The sequence below is a fragment of the Stegodyphus dumicola genome, chromosome 9 (genome assembly GCF_044657685.1).
Source record: "Stegodyphus dumicola isolate Sdum_Otavi_A_Nest chromosome 9, ASM4465768v1".
NCBI classification, from domain to species: domain Eukaryota; kingdom Metazoa; phylum Arthropoda; class Arachnida; order Araneae; family Eresidae; genus Stegodyphus; species Stegodyphus dumicola.
This window is the reverse complement of record NC_140776.1, coordinates 85,814,849-85,832,260: the sequence shown is the minus strand read 5'-3', so window position 1 is coordinate 85,832,260 and position 17,412 is coordinate 85,814,849. Positions and strand designations below refer to the sequence as shown.

Sequence of the window (17,412 nt, the reverse complement as noted above, 5' to 3'; positions counted from 1 at the left end):
CATTAATTTTTTATAATCACTAGATACTTACATTGCATTTATCATTAATCATTATATGACATAAGTTTTAAATTATTAATGGTGATTACGTTTTACATTTTTGCAAAAGTATGTCTGTAACTTTCATTTTGGATACCAATATATCCAACAAAAGACAACTACATCTTCAAGGTACTTCATTTATAAATATGCATCTTCTATTTCAGATAATGCCCCAAAGCATCTCTGTAATAAATGCTTACTTTCAAATTATTTGAATGCATAAATTATCAATAACTACAATTGATTCTTTAATTACTTTAATTCTTTAAATAAAACAATACTTCTCTGTTGATAATTCAGATATTTTTAACTTTAAAATAGAACGAAATACAAGCTTTTTTTGTTTTATTTTATTTTTCTTTAATTAAGCTGTTAATAGATGAGAACAAAAGCTGCCTTAGTTAACCTTCCCATAGTGCACTTTTTACGATATGCAGAAAACGGATTAAACAAGTAATAATATCTGATGATAAGGTGAAAATATGATAATGGAACTTGCGTGAGTTTTTTATCATGTTATAAGAACGCTTTTTCAGAAATTAATTACTTCAATCACTAAGATGTTTTTCTCGGCATCAGCGGATTAAACGGAATGCATAAAATAAAAGCTCAATCAAAACTCCTTATTCATTTATGCATGTGACTCGTGACAACGACAGGATTGCTTCAGGAAACAGATTTGATCTGTAAATACATTTCTGGATGATGTAATCACATCTTTTTTGCACATTAATTTTTTTCGAATGCCGAATAAATCATAAAAATACTGATTGCAAATACGTAAACTGTTACATGGAATTGAAAAAAAATTATATCCGTCTCCTAACACTGCACATGATATGAACCCATTAATATATTTACTTTCTTTTTTTCCCTAGAAAATCAAAGGCAGCAGCGGAAATAACGTCTTTACCTACGAAATGAATTTCCTCACTTGTTTTATCTAAGGGTTACTTCACTTTGGCAAGCGAGTGATGTAAATTATAAATCTAAATATTTTTTTCCGAATTATGTATCTAATTATCAGAACAGAAGAGAAAATTTTTCTTGCTGCAAAATACATTGATTGAATCAACTGAGCAATTTCATTGAATTAAGCGTAAAACAGCTCTTTTTTGAAGTAAACAGAAAATAGTAATTCAGACTAACTGTTATTCAAACTTTTTTCCGCAGTTATCAAAACACTATTATAATATAAGCAATGCATTGCGATTTAATATGCAATGATATATATATATCTGATAAAAATGTGAACAAAATTTTTTGAAATTTTATTATTGTTCATACGGCTTATTAATACTTTAAACATGGAAGCTAAAATTATAAATATTAAAATAATTTACTGTGTTCCCTGCTAGCACTAATATTTAAAAATATGAAAATGTGAACCACAGCAAATTTCAAATAATCTTTAAAAAATTCTGAAACCTATATGCATCATAAGAAAATAATTGCAAAAATAAACTAATGCTTTTGGCATTTTACTTTATTTAATGCTTAAATTATCAGTTCGAGATGTCTTATTAATTTGTGCAATAAGTGCCATTAAAGACGGTAAAATTACAAACAGAAATTATAAAGTCACTGCTCTAAAATTTAAAAAAAAATTAAAGAATACGAAAGAAAGCTCGTATTTATGCTTAAATTTTAAATTAGATTTGCTGATTCATTTTATAACTAACTTTTTAACTAAAATCCGAGTTATGCGAAAACTAATATTTAATTTTCTCAAATATTAAATTTGACATATAAAGTATATTTAAGCACATATTTGCGCAAAAAATGGAGTTAAAAATACAAAAGCCAAACCTGATTCAGGGTTTCGTTACAGTGAGTAAATGCCAACATGCAAATTTACTTCCGTACCTTTTATTAATGAAGCGAATCAAGAAATTGTACTATAGAAGAACATTCTCTTCAAAGTCAAATGTGCAGAAATACAACAAATGACGTTCTTTGTTCAAGGATAAGTGATTACTGCAAGTTGCTAAAATTTCATTCAAATAGTTTAAGTTTCCGAAGGTGAGAAGAATCAGAAACTAAGACATTTGCACTTTACATTGCTGTAAAATTACATAAAACTTTTATTGTACCTGCTATTGCTGTAATTACTGTTATTGATAACAATTACTACTGAAGCAATTTGCCACATGTCGATAAATTCTTCATTATTTCAATTACAATGCAGACAGAAGAACGACAATATCAGGAGAAGAAAAAATAACTAGAATATTTTCATTAAAATAAGTTTGACATAGCTATTTTTATAAGATCGCAAACAACTCAAACATTCACAAATTTTGATATCATCAACAACAACATTAATAAACACCGTTTTCGTGAGATAATACATTCTAAATGAACTTGAACCGAAAGATAATAATGAAATAAAAGTTATATAAAGTTAATATAAATATACAAAAATCATCTAGCTCTCGTAAGTCGCGTGATAATTTCCATCGTCCTTACCATCATCATTTAAAAAAGTACTCCTACAATATCACTTAATTCAAGTAATTACTTGCAAAAGGAAAAAAAACTGCTCTTTGGTCAAAACTGTTGCTGTTTGTAATGCGTTTAAATAATTTCAGATCTTGCTTGTGCTTCGAATTTATAATCATGACTTATCAAATATAATAAAATTGTGTCATTTGAAATCATTTCCGTACCTCTGAATATCAGTTAAAAATCCTAACTCCTTTTTCATAACTAAAATGTCAAGTTATCTGCATTAATTGTAACGAAACGGAGTAATTAACAATTCAGCAGTCACTATATTGAATGTTATAAAGTTATACACCTTCAAAGCACTTCAGTAATGAGCCTTGTTTTGCAGAAAAACCAAAATCAGATAACTGCAGCTGTACCCAACTGTCTATATTTTCTTTGATAGTTTGGTATGCTTTTCCCTTTTAAATTTCGTTTATCTACATTGTTACACATCTAACCATAGCAATACATAAAACACCTTTAAACCTTTATACATCTTCTATTTTAGATGATATTCTAGTTTTAAAAAACAAATCGATGCTTTTATTAAAAATAAAAGTAAATATTCACTATGTATCTGGATATAGTGATATGGCTTTCACAATACTGAAAAATTAAAATAAATTTTAAAAAATCTGAACTATGCGCTAATTTTGAAACGGTAAATTGAAATAAAATTCTTACTTTCAAGAATTCTTAACGATTCTTGATTAAGGGATATCAAAAACCCCTATACCGACAATGTTAAATTGGCCATTTTCGATGTACCTTTTCTCAAAATCTGCTGTAGATACAAGCTTGAAATTTTTTCTGTAATTAAAGTATACCTATCTGATTATACTGAAATGAGCTTTTGAAACATTTTGAATTTTAGAGTAAATTACAGAATATTTTGTTAGGCATAGTAAAATTTAGCACTTTTCTCACACAAAAAAATTTTTTTAAAAAAATTTCTAAGTTTATTACAAAAAGTTCATTTCAGTTAGTATTAGAGAACCTAATAAATAAGCCATAAAAAGTTTAGATTCCTGTGAGCAGTAGTTCCTGAGAAAAGGTACATCGAGTATAAAAAAAATCACGTTTGGAGAAAAACGCGTTTTATGTAAAAATCCTCATTGATCAAAGCAGTAGATGACAAATTAAAACTAGATATTTTTACAGTTTTAACTTTCATAGAGATTAAAAAATGGGTATTTTTAGAAAGATAAAAGTGTAGAGAATTTGAAAGTGCAAAAATCCGAAATCACAATTTTTTGAAGATTTTGGGGTTTCAACACCCCTTAATTAAAATGAACCTGAAAAAGGTTACTTTTTATTAAAATTATTAAAAGTAAGCTTTCTTGAAATTCATTAATTTGTTAAGTTCACCTTTTATAGAATACACTTTGTAGAACAAGATTCTTAAATATTTATAATTTTTTTTTATTAAAGAAAGAAATATTTATAGTATAATTCAGCTACGTCTTAGGCATTTATTTTTATTTTTAGCTTTTATTAATTCATTAAATTATATTTAATTTATGAAAGAAATGCTAAATTTCAACGCAAACATTTAAATCCATTGCGTAACTACTCGTCACATAATGTTCCTCGTCAATTATATTAGTTATCACTGCAATTTCGCTTTGCATCTAGTTTTCAAAAAATGAATTCTGTCCATTAGCTGATATCAACAAAATAGATAGATTTGCCCGCGAGTTGCTATCAGTATAGTTTATTAACGCTCTGATTTAACTTACGCTCGTAATATTTCATTAATATTGATCTGGAAGAATTTCTGTTTGTAAAAACCTAAGAGATCATTGGCAATATTAAAAAAACAAACCTTCGTATGATTTAAGTTGACGTTACTGATTAAAATCTCTGTACTTACGCAAACGATACCTTTAAAAAGAACTTATGCTTTAATAAGTGTTTTAGCATCCTTATACGGTAATCAACAATATCATTTATTAACAATGAACTTCACTCAGTATATTAGCTGGTTTAATTTCAATCAAATGAAAGAAATATATTTTTATTTATAATGGTTACAATAATTGTTTAGTTTTAATATTGTTAATGTATGTTTTAATTTATTTAATTTGACATAATGTAAGAACTGATATAGAGGCCATATCACAAGGGTTTCGCAGTTTCAAGGGGAAAATGTGGTCAGATTTTTATTTACCGGGTAAGTATTTAGTTTCAGTTTATGAATATAAAGAAATAATTTTATTGAAATTTTGATATCTGTCAACATTTTCTGTGCGTTTTCTTGTCTAATTTCAAAATCACACAAAAACGTACTCTAAATTTAAATTCACTTAGATCGATTTTTTGATTCTGGAAGGAAGGAGAGACATGATCACCTAGCAATGGCAAACGGAGTGCATGGAGCAAAAGAGGTTGAGAACCACTGTTATATCGTCTTATAAATATGGATTTGATTTACTATATATTGATATATAGTTTATCTGAACAAATATGCTACGTCTTAAAAATTTAAGTCAGTTTAAAGTAGCGTAATTTATTATAACCTTTAGGTTTCTAGGATTAAAATCCATTTGTTGTTTTAATCAAATGAATAATTTAATGTTTTTCCCATTAAAATCCATTTTTCTCTCCTCTTAGAAATAAAATAATGATGAGAATGCAATACCATGATAAAACATAGAGCATTTAAATTACATGAAAAATTCTGAACTTTTAATGTATACATAAACAGGTACCAGAAAATTGTTCTTTTTACTCTCCTGATAATAATTATCAAAGGAGAAATTTCTTAGCTTACATAAATAGAAGGAACCTGTAAAAATTATTTTACTGAATCTACTTTATATTTTATGGAGTTATTTTTATAATTTTTTTTGCATTCTTATTTAGTTTAGGACTATGATAGAAAATAAAAAAGATGTTTCTTTCTGCTTTTAACATTTTATATTATATTCTACTCTATTAAAAGTTCATTCAAACGTAAAAGCTTTCAGATTAATCGATTAATGTAAAACTGCAAAATAATAATATTTATAAATAGGATGGTAAACATCAGTGATTATTCAGTTTCTGACTGAAATAAACGACGTCATGGTAAAACGAAGAATCCTTTATTTCTGAAGTTGAAGAGCATCTTTTGGATACAATGACATTCATCAATTGACGATACTCGTTAAATGCTAAGAGTTTTGGCCGTACGTCATACAGGCAACCCTTTTCCTCTATGCAATACGGGTATCTCTTTTCCAAAGATTTTGTTTTGTCTGTAAATGTATTATTTATTTTAGTTTAACTTTTCTAGATAGCTTTACCTGTTCATTTGAATAATTTGTAGGTTTTCTTTTTTATTTTCCTTTAGTTTGCCTACTGAAGTCATAGCGAAGCATCAGCTTTCTGCCCACCAGCGGCCGAGCGGTAAAGTCGCTGAACGCTGGTAGTTCGGTCCGAGGTTCGAATCCCGCGAACGGGCTGGCTGCATGGGCGTTTTCGTGGTTTTTCCCATGTGTAGCGTGTATACGAGCCAGTTTTCCTTAGAAAGTACTCCACGAAAGGCATCCCACCCTTTAGGGAGATAGCCCTCGTGTGCTTTGCCATAATTAAATAAAAATACACACATCAGCTTTCTTACAGATGATACAATGTCTTATATTTGCTAAAGGTTTCGCTTAGTTAATTTTATTACAGATTAATAGCTTTTATAATTGTATTATTAAAAACATATAAAATAGCTTTTAAGTTCTATATTATAATTTGCATGTTTTAAATTTCATTCATTCCTTGTTATAAAATATACCAAAAATATTCTTCCTGAGAAGTTCCTTGTTTTAAAATAGACCACGCCGAGATGAAATATTAAGTTACAGCTAAAACGTTTAGATGTGTAATAAATACGTCAAAATATAACTTACCAGTATGGATGCACATTTTTAAAATAATTCTACTTTAATTAAACTTAGGAGATAATATAATCAATTAATCAATACTGTTTAGGAAATAAATTATTATTAACTAACTTTGCAGCAATTGCGCAAGTAATAATAACTTGTATTCGCACTAAATAGATTTAAGTTCATACAACATTATATATACATATATATATTGTTTAATTTTTAATTATATATATATATATGCATTTTTTCAGAATTTTAATTAATCTAAAGTACTTAATGACTGTAATAGTAAAATAATATTCTTTCTGAGAATAATATGTTATTATATTGAAATTTTAAGATTTCTTCTGTATTGACATTTACGTTCATAGTAATTTTATTTTCTTGATTTACGAAAAGTTATGATATGGTATGAAACAAGATAACAAAGTAATCCCATTGGATGAAATTGGAATATGAGTTTTCCAAATTTATTATGAATGATTTTTTTTTTTGCATATTATTTACTTAAAAAGAAAATTTCCTAGCGCATTCTGTAATTGAAAACAAATTATGATTTTTAAGCGATTTTCTTGAGTTGAGAAGTGGCTCGTTATCACAAAAGAAGGCAATAAGAAACAAAAGTAACGTATTAAGAAACAGAATCTAAGGAGTTTCATTTAAGTACAAGAACATGAAACATTTTAAATCCTTAAGATGCTCACAGCGTATGCTCTCCCTGTCTTAAAGTGGTGATGCTATTTGCGTAAATATTCAGTTGCATACTATTCTAGAAAAATGTATTTATAATTCAAATTGGATTGCCTAAGCGATCACTAGTAATGCTAAGTGAATTTCATGATATATACTCTAAAACGTGTTTAATTATCCGAATCTAAGGTAAGGAAGAACATAGTTATAAAATTCAGCACAACCTTGAGAAAGCAAAAGAAATATGCGGTATAACTGTCCTTCTGCTATTTAATCGAGTTTATGTCATTACAGAAACACAGCATTTATTAGATGGGTCAAAATGTTATGGCAAATTTAAAAAAAGTTTTTAGAAGAGAGTTAAGAGAATATAATAGTTACCGACTAAGAAACCCTGTCCCTCGAAATAATTCTCAAGGTTGAAATTTCAGAAACTGTAGTGAGGAGTAGAGCACTGAACAAAGAATAGCTGAGACGGTTATAGTATCAGTTGAGGGTGATCTTTGCGCCCAGATGTTATAATTCCACACTTAAAGATGATATGACGGTATTACGAAAAACAGCTGTAGGTTACAGGGGCAACATTGCTAAGGTTTACTGATCTTAGTACTATTTTAATGTCCTTTTCGGAAAACTCATATTCCAGTTTCATCCAATGGGATTACTTTGTTATCTTGTTTCATACCATATCATAACTTTTCGTAAATCAAGAAAATAAAATTACTATGAACGTAAATGTCAATACAGAAGAAATCTTAAAATTCCAATATAATAACATATTATTCTCAGAAAGAATATTATTTTACTATTACAGTCATTGAGTACTTTAGATTAGTTAAAATCCTGAAAAAAATAAATATTAAATAAGCTTAGAAGCAGTATTAGGGCGTTCAAATAACAGGAATCAGTGGTACGTTTTATAATTTGCAACACTTCTTTCGAAGGTTTAACTACAGAACCTTCTTCTGCAGATGTAAGACTTAAAGTGACGAAAGTCGAGTTGGTGCTCACGCGATACCAGTGAAGTCAAGAGTTAAGTCAAGTTAGAGAAAGTTTCATCACAAAAACATAGTTACGTTTTTATGAAGTTACTGGCGCTATCTATTGATGAAAAATAAATACAATTATAGAATAATTTCATTAAAACGTGAGGAAAAATTTGGATTATAGTTTGGGTCATTAATTAGAAATGAAAGTAGAGCTTAAATTGCGTCTGAGCCCACCGGAGCCCGGCTCAGGTACTTCTTAGTTTTGGAGGTAAGTTATAATTCTAGTTGGAGCGCACCAGAGCCCTAAGTAAGAAGGCTCTGGAAGTTTTTTATGTAACTGAAAAATTTCAGAAGTGATTCTGTTTTTAATAATAAAATTATATTAAAAATCGATTCTACCTTCTGAATGAATGTCTCTCTTTCCTTGGGAAACAAACCCTTGAACAGAGGTCAAGATTTCTAAAAAACGAAAAGCTCCCACCCGCTTATTCTCCAGAAAGTACAATGACTTTACGTTAGTGGGTAAATTCTTTCTTCCAACACTAGTGTCTTTCAGCGAAAAAGAGAAACCACAAACTTTCTGGAACGATTTAACCAAAGACCGGGGGGATGAAAATTCTTACTTGTTACTTTGTTCGCAGCTAACTCTCGGATTCGGTGAATATTTGCTTTCCTGTTTGATTCCACTTGACAGCTAGAATTAGACTAACATGAAATCGTAGTCAGAAAATTTTATAATTTTCTCTTTTTGTTTTCATATCTATACAACATCCTTAAATTTTACCTATATCCTATTAGTATTTATAGCATTCTCGCTATTCTCATTAGTGATGCTTTGACCATTTTAATGTTGTTCATTGGTGTGCTGAAAAAGAATAGTCTTTATTTCTATCATCCAACCCCCCCCCCATCATATCCAAAGCTTAAATTCAACCGAAGACCGGTTGAGTTATTTCTTAGTTTTTGTGTTAAATTTTAATTAAAGCTGGACCCTCAAATAAGTCAAGATTCAGTACTTTTTTTTTTATTATTTACCGTTTATTTAATAACTTATTAAATTTTTATTTATCTCTTTACGTTTTATATAATTTTAAATTTTGTTATTTAATTGTTCTAATCATTAAATATTTAATAAATAATTATTTATTTTTTAATCATTTACGATTTTATTATATTAGTGATTTTATTTATTCATTTATTCTTGTTCATCTTTAGTGATAGTTTTCCATAGGGCTCCGGCACATCTAACTTTAGGAATTAAGCCCTGAATGAAAGAGTTTTATAAATGTTAAATGCATCTAGAGAATCTAGTTTTCCGATGAAAGATGCTTTTTGAATAATTTTGTCTGCTAAAAAATCGAAAATATGAGTTTTTGACCAATTATGTTGGGCAGCAGAGGGTTTATGTGTTTCATTTTCCTTAATATATGCTTCTTGCTCATTAGAGTGAATTTTTAAACGAAAACGTATATTAAAACACATTAGCAAGGAATATTCTGTATCCCTCAAAAAGCTCATAATCGAATTGTATATAAGTATGTGAAAGTAAGTGAAACTTAAATATAAGTACTTACTTTAAGTATGTGAAACTGCGAAATTTATTGACAGAAGAAAAAATGGCGAGAAAGTTAACCTCTATAAAACGCGAGCAATTCTATAGCTAAGAAATAGAAAGAAGGAAATGACTACAGAATCCTTATAATCTCCTAAAACGGCAGAATGCTTTTTGTGTGTTGAGATGATAATTTTTTAACGTCTTTGTCAATAACACTATGGAAAAGCTGTCAATATCAATTGCTTTTAAACAGTTTAATTCTTGATGAAGAGCCGACTTAAAGGAACAAGCTTGGAGTGCTCAGAAAGCATAAGAATAAAAAACAGCTAACATCTGTTCAAGTCGGATGACAGGACTTGAAGCATGATGGAAGGCAACTAGATGAAGGTTTGCGGTATATAGTAGTACTGAAATTAGATGTATTTCTATAAGCAAGATGTTGAGCATATAAACATTAAAATCTCAGACGGAAATCGTGTAACAGGTTTTGAGGAAGTATCGAAGGTCCTGAAATATCCTATAACCTTGAAAGAAATTAATTTTGATACTTATTACCTCACAGAGGACCTTCGGATTTTCTGAGAATCAAACAGAATTTTTACAAGGGGAAAACTTTCTGTCGTAAAACACATGTAATCCAAATATCTTTTGCACAGGATGGAATATTTAGAAGAATGCTCAAGAAAATCTTTCAAATTTTACCCATTCATTTTTAATATTATGTGAACAGATAATTCCTTTTTCGCTTGTTTGGAAATACTGCGCAATTAGTATCAAGCCAGGTATCGAAATTCCAGAACAACTACCAAACTTTAGGTCTTCTATTTTCCTTCCTACTAATAGGAGAGAATTTAGAAAAATATTGATATCTATAAACTGATAGAATTACACAATATTTGTATTCAAATTATTTTCTAAATTCCAATTAATCTTGCTTCATTACTGACACTAATCACTTCATATTTTAAAAGCTGCTAGCTACGTGGACATAGTCTTAGTACAAAATGCATCAGTTTGAAAGATCGGGCGCTATTAAGGTATTTCCATCTAATAGACCTTAAAATTCAATTCTTCTTCTAATAACATAATTGTCGAGATTCAAAATCTTCAAAACCTAAAAGATCAAAATATTTCGGTTGCTTTTGCGTTTGTTTGTGGACATATGAAAGTTCTTGGGTACAAACAGGCCGATTTTCTTTAATAAACTATCATAAAGCGCGAAATTAACATTTTTATCCCTCAAAAAGCTCATAATCGAATTGTATATAAGTATGTGAAAGTAAGTCTCTAAATCCTTTTAAAAGAAGGTCTTGAATGATAGTATTGTGGAGTCAAGAATACTTTACTTCAAAGGAAAGAAACTTTACTAATAGATTTTTCTCTTCCATCAAAATGAGATTTTCATGTAATCTTATTTTTTACAAATTTTAATTAATCCGATTCTTTACTGTTCGCAAAAATTTTAAAAGCTATCTGAGCAGATTTAAGCTGGATCCAGAGACTTTTTGTTATTACAACGTCAGTGGAGAGCAAAATGTTGAACATGTACTTCTTTTATGTTCCAAATATGATCGCGCAAGAAAGAGCTTGAAACTGGCACTGAAAAATATTAATATTAACCGACCTCCAGATTTTCATCGATTTACATCCGATAGAAGCACCTTTGGCTATTTTTGTTAATTCATTGTAAATTTTCTTATTCCTTCATAATTTTGCTTTAAATTTTTTCTTCACTGTTTATCATTTTGTACTGTATTTCATACTTACTTCTATAAGTCTCATGTGATAAAAGTATCGTTTAAAAATTATTATTATGTATTTTATGGTACATGGGGTATTTTGTGGTACATGGTGAATTCTTTGTATTTTTAATTTAAAATAAAATCCTAACAGACGTGAAGCAAATTATCGGGATGTCTGAAAACAACGATAAAGTCTTAAGAAGGTTAAAATAAACATTTTACTTAATCAAGAATTTAGAACATATCGTTAATAATAAGTGCACAATGTTTACAATAACCCGCAAACTTTGATTTTAATTTTCGAAGCACTGAATTTTGGGGTTTCTAAATGTTTAATATTTTCTTTAAGATAAGTGCATAGTTAGGATTTCCCTTAAATACTGCTTTTTCCAATAATGCTTATTAACACACATTATTTCATCTAGCTTACTTTAAAGAAAAAAACTTTAAAACATTTGTGAATTTTCTTTCGGTGTGATTTGGAAATCATAAGTAAGGAATTAAATAATTATGTGTTTAAGTAATTATAATTATTAAGTGTTTAGTTAAAGAAATATAATAATAGAACTCGTTTTTTTCTTAAATCTAAAACCATGAACTCTCATGATTTGGAGAAACGTAAACTTTCTTCAATTAAACAGGAAACATGTGAGGGTTTTATATATGCTATATTACTAATAAAAATATTTATTGTATAGTTAATTAATTAAAGAACAGAAGGAAATTTTAAAAAGACTTTTGTATCAAACATCTCTAGAAAAACGTTTTTGGATTTTTCCCATTCCTCGTTCTCCAGTCTTGACAGAATAGAAAAGATTAACATTTAGGAAAATAGGTACTTTTCCGTTTCGCCGGCGCAAATCTCGCCAAGCAGACTTTATTGGCGACAACATACAGTATACACATAAAAAATGTTAGTTTTAAGAATTCTTTTTTTGATGGCATAAACATTTTAATATCGCTTAAAATTTTATAAAAAGCCAATAAATAAAGACAATAAATTTGTAAAAAAAACATTAATTTAAGAATTTACTATGCTTTCATGGTTCACCATCCTGATTCGCCGGTTCATATCACGTGACCCCAAGCGATCTCATCTCACGTAAACTACTCTACAAAATTCTAATGCTCTCAGTAATTATCTACATTAATTTTAAGTTAAATCTTAATTTGGAACACAAGTTTATATGCAAGAAATATTTCAATTCGTACGAATAGCTTACTCAGAAATTATGTAAAACTGCAGTGCTTTACTTCGCTAATGCATTCTCATTAGAATTGAATTTAACCCTTGACTTTACCTTTTCTATATTTTCGGCTTCAGGTAAGCACTGTGGTTGCATTCTAATTGACTTAATTACCGAAAATGGCCTTAGACATAAAGCTGAACTATCTGATAAAAATTCTATGCAATTATATGCCAGTATTGAAAAAATACAATCAATCTGATAAGAAAAAGCTGCGACTTGTTTTGAAAATGAGGCGTAAAAGGTTACCAGCGAGAATATTCCGTTTGGCATCGGTTGTACCATTATTGGCAACTTTATCGCTTGCGCAGGCAAAACGGAAAAGTACCGGAAAATATTATTGCTGGCCTTGAGTGTATATGATTCAGTAAAATACGTACACAATTAAATCTTGAATAATAAGTTTTCCTTTATTAAATAAGCACCCATATCTCCACGTGATCTTAATCTACATTCAAATAATATCATAGCGAATTTTTTTCCTACAGCTCATATTTAATATCAGATTTTATGTTTTGTACCTTTAATTCTTAAATACTATTTGGCTTATGACAGCTGCTTATCTTAAGCTGTTTTAGATGTTAAACTGAAACCACCCTACCAATGACCGAATGCTTAAGATCGCTGAATGCTGGGATTTCAACTGAGGTTCAGATCGAAGAAAGCGAGCTGACTACATGGTTATTTTTCCTGGTTTCCAGCAATTATAACGCGAATTATAACCAGTTTCTTTTAGTAAGTCCTCCATGAATACAACCTTCTTCTTAGGCCGATATTCCTAGTGTGTTTTACCATATTCTGGTAACTTAACTTTAAAATTACTTTTGCATATCAAGATTAGATTGCAGTTTCTTTTTGATCTTATGCTTTTATGGTTTTTTTAAGTATTTTTTTTAAATTGAAAGATTAGATTGCAATTTCTTTTTGATCCTATACTTTTATATTTTTTAAATATTTTTCAATGTATTTTTTTATTTTTTTAAAATTGAATATAACACATTTCGAGGTGTTAGATTCTAATCTAAAGTTTTCACATTGCAGATTTTAGCTTTAAAAAAGTCTTGAGCTTCAATGGAAATTTTGTTAGATTTTATGGTTATTACTTAGTTGGGTTTTTTTAAACGCAATTCTTAATTAACGTCTGAAGACGAAAATTTCATCCCAAAATAAATCTCTGAGATATGAAAAATATGCATTAATGATTTATATGAATCCAAGCTCCGGGTGTTTTTAACCTTTCGAATGTCATGCAGATAAATTTTTCGGGAAAATATGCGCAATCTTAAAAAAAAGAGAGAGAGCGAGAAGACAACAAAAGTTATCACGAAAAGTTGCGGTTACAGTAACCTTTTGCCAAAAAATAATTACTTTCCTTGGTTTAAAAATTCTGTAGAGAACCTTTTAAGGCAAAGAAATGAATGGTAAGCCTTTTTTACTTACATTTTCGCTAAGTAATTAAATAAGAGATATTTTCTCTTTCATTCTTATGCTGCACAGATCTTCAAAGATCGAGTCAAATACATCAGAGATGTTTACATTCTTAATTTAATTACAAGTTCCTTTCATTTTCCAGCGCAAATACTATTAGGTGCGCAGCTGATATAAAGCTTATGTTGAAATTATCCCTGCCTTGGCTCTTTACGAAAAAGACTTTTAGATTTCTGATCCTCAAAATGAAATTTTTTTTCACCCCCAATCGAGGTGAGGATCTTAACACTTAACAAAAATATCGGTGCCATTAATAAAATCTTAGCAAGCTTAGAAATTCAGCCTCTTTTTATTAGATGTAATAAGATTAGAAATTACCACTTTTCAAAGAGATACGTATGTATTTCATGAAATTCATTTTACTCAGGCTCTTAAAATTCAAAAGCGATATTTTTATAAGAAAGTTCTTTTCTCCGAATATCTTCGGTTATTGTTTATATCTTGCGGAAAAATAGCTTATGAATTCATTATATCGCGTCGTGACAAAGTGCGTTTTTAATACTCACGTGATCAATGCACATTTGTTACGTCTTTTCTAAGTGGAAAATTCTTATTCCGATCAAAGATGCCGCTTCAGTTTTTATCACGCTAATGGCTTTGAAAATGGATACCAAATTTAAAACCACGGCTCGTCTTATAAGAAATGGTTAAAAGAGAAGGGAAATAATAAAGTTAATTACAATTGTCTAATATTCGGGCATGACAAAATAACTGTGAGCTTTATACGGAGAAATTTCCTTCTGAAGGCGTAATGGTTCAAGTAGTTTTTTGGAGACATTAAGTTTATTGGATTAAACAAATTAAATCGCTATGGCAAATATTTTTTACTAAACCTCTTAGTTAATAAGGTGCATAAAACCATTTGCTTTACAAAACAAGCAGAACATAATGGTATGTGTAAATACAAAACTACAAAATATGTCTGAAACATAAAAAAATGTACAGCAATCATTCCATTTACAAAGGTCATAACTGTTCAGGAATAACTAGCAGACAGTTTTTTGCACGGAAAATACTTGAGAATTAAACTTTGTCCGTGTTGTTTTCAGTCTGTAATTTCAAAGTTTTCTATAAAAAGAATAATGCGTTGGAACATTATCGTCTGTTTATTATCTACTCGAAAACAATGATTAACTCTGAAAAGTGCTGAACAGACAGCTTAAATGAAATTTAATTTAAAATTTTCAGGGATGTGTTGTTTATTACACCTCAATTATGAAGATTTATATTGCCCACATTTACATAAATAATCAGTTATTTACTATCAAATAATTTTATATTTGCATAAATATTATTATTGTAAATGGACATCTTTCAATCAGTATCTAAATTATAATGTGATAAGAACATGTGTTATCGGTCACTGCTAAAGCTTTAGATTACCACTCCGCGTAAGATATTTATTTTTCAAATTTAATCAGAAGTTTTGGCGATATAAAAGAAATATATTGCCACTCGCAATACATTTGTCTTTTGAATGAAATAAAGCGATTTGACAGAAATGTGTTATCACTGCTTGAATTAAAATATTTTCTTATCTTCTACGTGGCAGTGTTTTTTCACTCAGTAAAGCTTAAGGTACTTTATTTTCTTTCAAATTTATTCTGTTATTAATTTACATACTAAGTAATTTTAAAGCAATAAACGCATATTCATTTCAATTAATATTAATTACTAACTGGTCCCGTGAAATAACATAAGCTAAATTCATTAAAAAATCTTCTGCATATATCAAACAGAGTGACCCTTTTAGTTTGTTTGCGTGTGTAATTGTGCACATTTGCAGTTTTATTCCGATCTTGATGAAATTTTGCAGACTTCACCTTCAAAGAAAGAATACCTCTTTACGCAAGATTTCGAAAAACCTCAGCGTCAAACTCAGAGCGTTTATATTACAAAGTTGCACTCACGTCGCCCATTCACGTCGCGGTTAACATTTAATCATATCTTAGGTTCATGTCGTCACTGTTGCATTCCCGCTATCAGTGGAAGTCATATATATACTAAGCAATGAATTTATAATAGTTTTTTTACAAAAATAAATATTAATACTTCTACACAGTTTTAGTTTTGAAATCACTGCATCTATTTTAGGTTCACGTAGACCTTGTTGCGTTCCCGCTATCAGTTATTAACAAAACCGTTAGATGGTCCAGCGCTCGTTTATTCTTTAGAGCAATACACAACCTTTAAGGCAAGATTTAAAAGCGCTCTCTATCGTTTTTCTCGAATATTTTGAAAATAGTGAAAAAATCGACTGAAATGAATGGTGATTTTCCTAAAGCTCATTTCCGCAAAAGAGATGTAACCAATAATAGAGCAAGTACAGTTATTACTATTACATGGCTCTGTGTTAGATCTACAGCATACTACATTTTATACGAACTTGGTAAAATTTTGTGCAATCCTCCTTGAACCAAAATAAGAGAAAATTCTCTGTCTACCGAAGATTTCGAAATAACTACTCCTATCCTTCTAAATGAAGTGTCTCCACTCTGTGTAAATCCCGGACATCACAGTATTTTAAATAGTAAATTAATAATCGTTAAGGATTATGATGAAATGTTAATTCGCTGCATTAGATTAACTGTGACATATTATTATTTAAAGGTTTTCTGTATTTTGTCTAAATCGAAAAAGGAGAATAGCCTACTTCCTACGGGAAAAAAACATTTATTTCATTTAGAATAATCTAAACTCAAATATATCATACTGATACACGCCAGTATCAAATATAAAGTTAGGCAAGAATTGGCCTTCGGCTGGCTTTGAATTTATAGAAATTCCGTTGAATTTGCTGTAATTATAATAAGAGTTCGACAGAAATTTAAAATTCTAAGGCCATCGTAGTTAATTTTTGCCTGATTTTATGCCTAATTTTATAAAGAACTTTTTAAAGGCTATGCAGTTTTTAAGGCGTGAAAGCGCAAACCCCTATCCGAAACCTTTTATACTTATTTTTCGAACAATCATTTCCGGACGCAAATAATTTTCTTACATTTTATGGTTTTAAATATTATAGGCTTTGGACTAAATTATTCCAAGTGGTATTTAGTATGGAATATACCCATATCTACTGAATGTACAGACGTTTAATCAATATAACTGTTTTCTATTTCTATGACCAGAAGTCTCAGAACTAGCGAAAGAATTACTGATCTCCTACCATCTTTATAATTTAAATGGCATCAGATAATTTGAATTAAGATATAACTCAAACATGAAGATATATGTGTATATACTGTGTTGAATTTACATTTCATACTTTATGAATGCTGCTGAAATTGTGTAGTTTAAAGGTTG

The 17,412-nt window shown here is 29.2% G+C and overlaps 1 protein-coding gene across 5 annotated transcripts in view; it reads left to right on the top strand.

Annotated features, from left to right (window-relative positions):
• LOC118195792 (homeobox protein cut-like) overlaps nucleotides 1-17,412 on the top strand; it is a 354,176-nt gene that overhangs the window by 193,523 nt on the left and 143,241 nt on the right. The gene's annotated exons all lie outside the window — the stretch shown is intronic.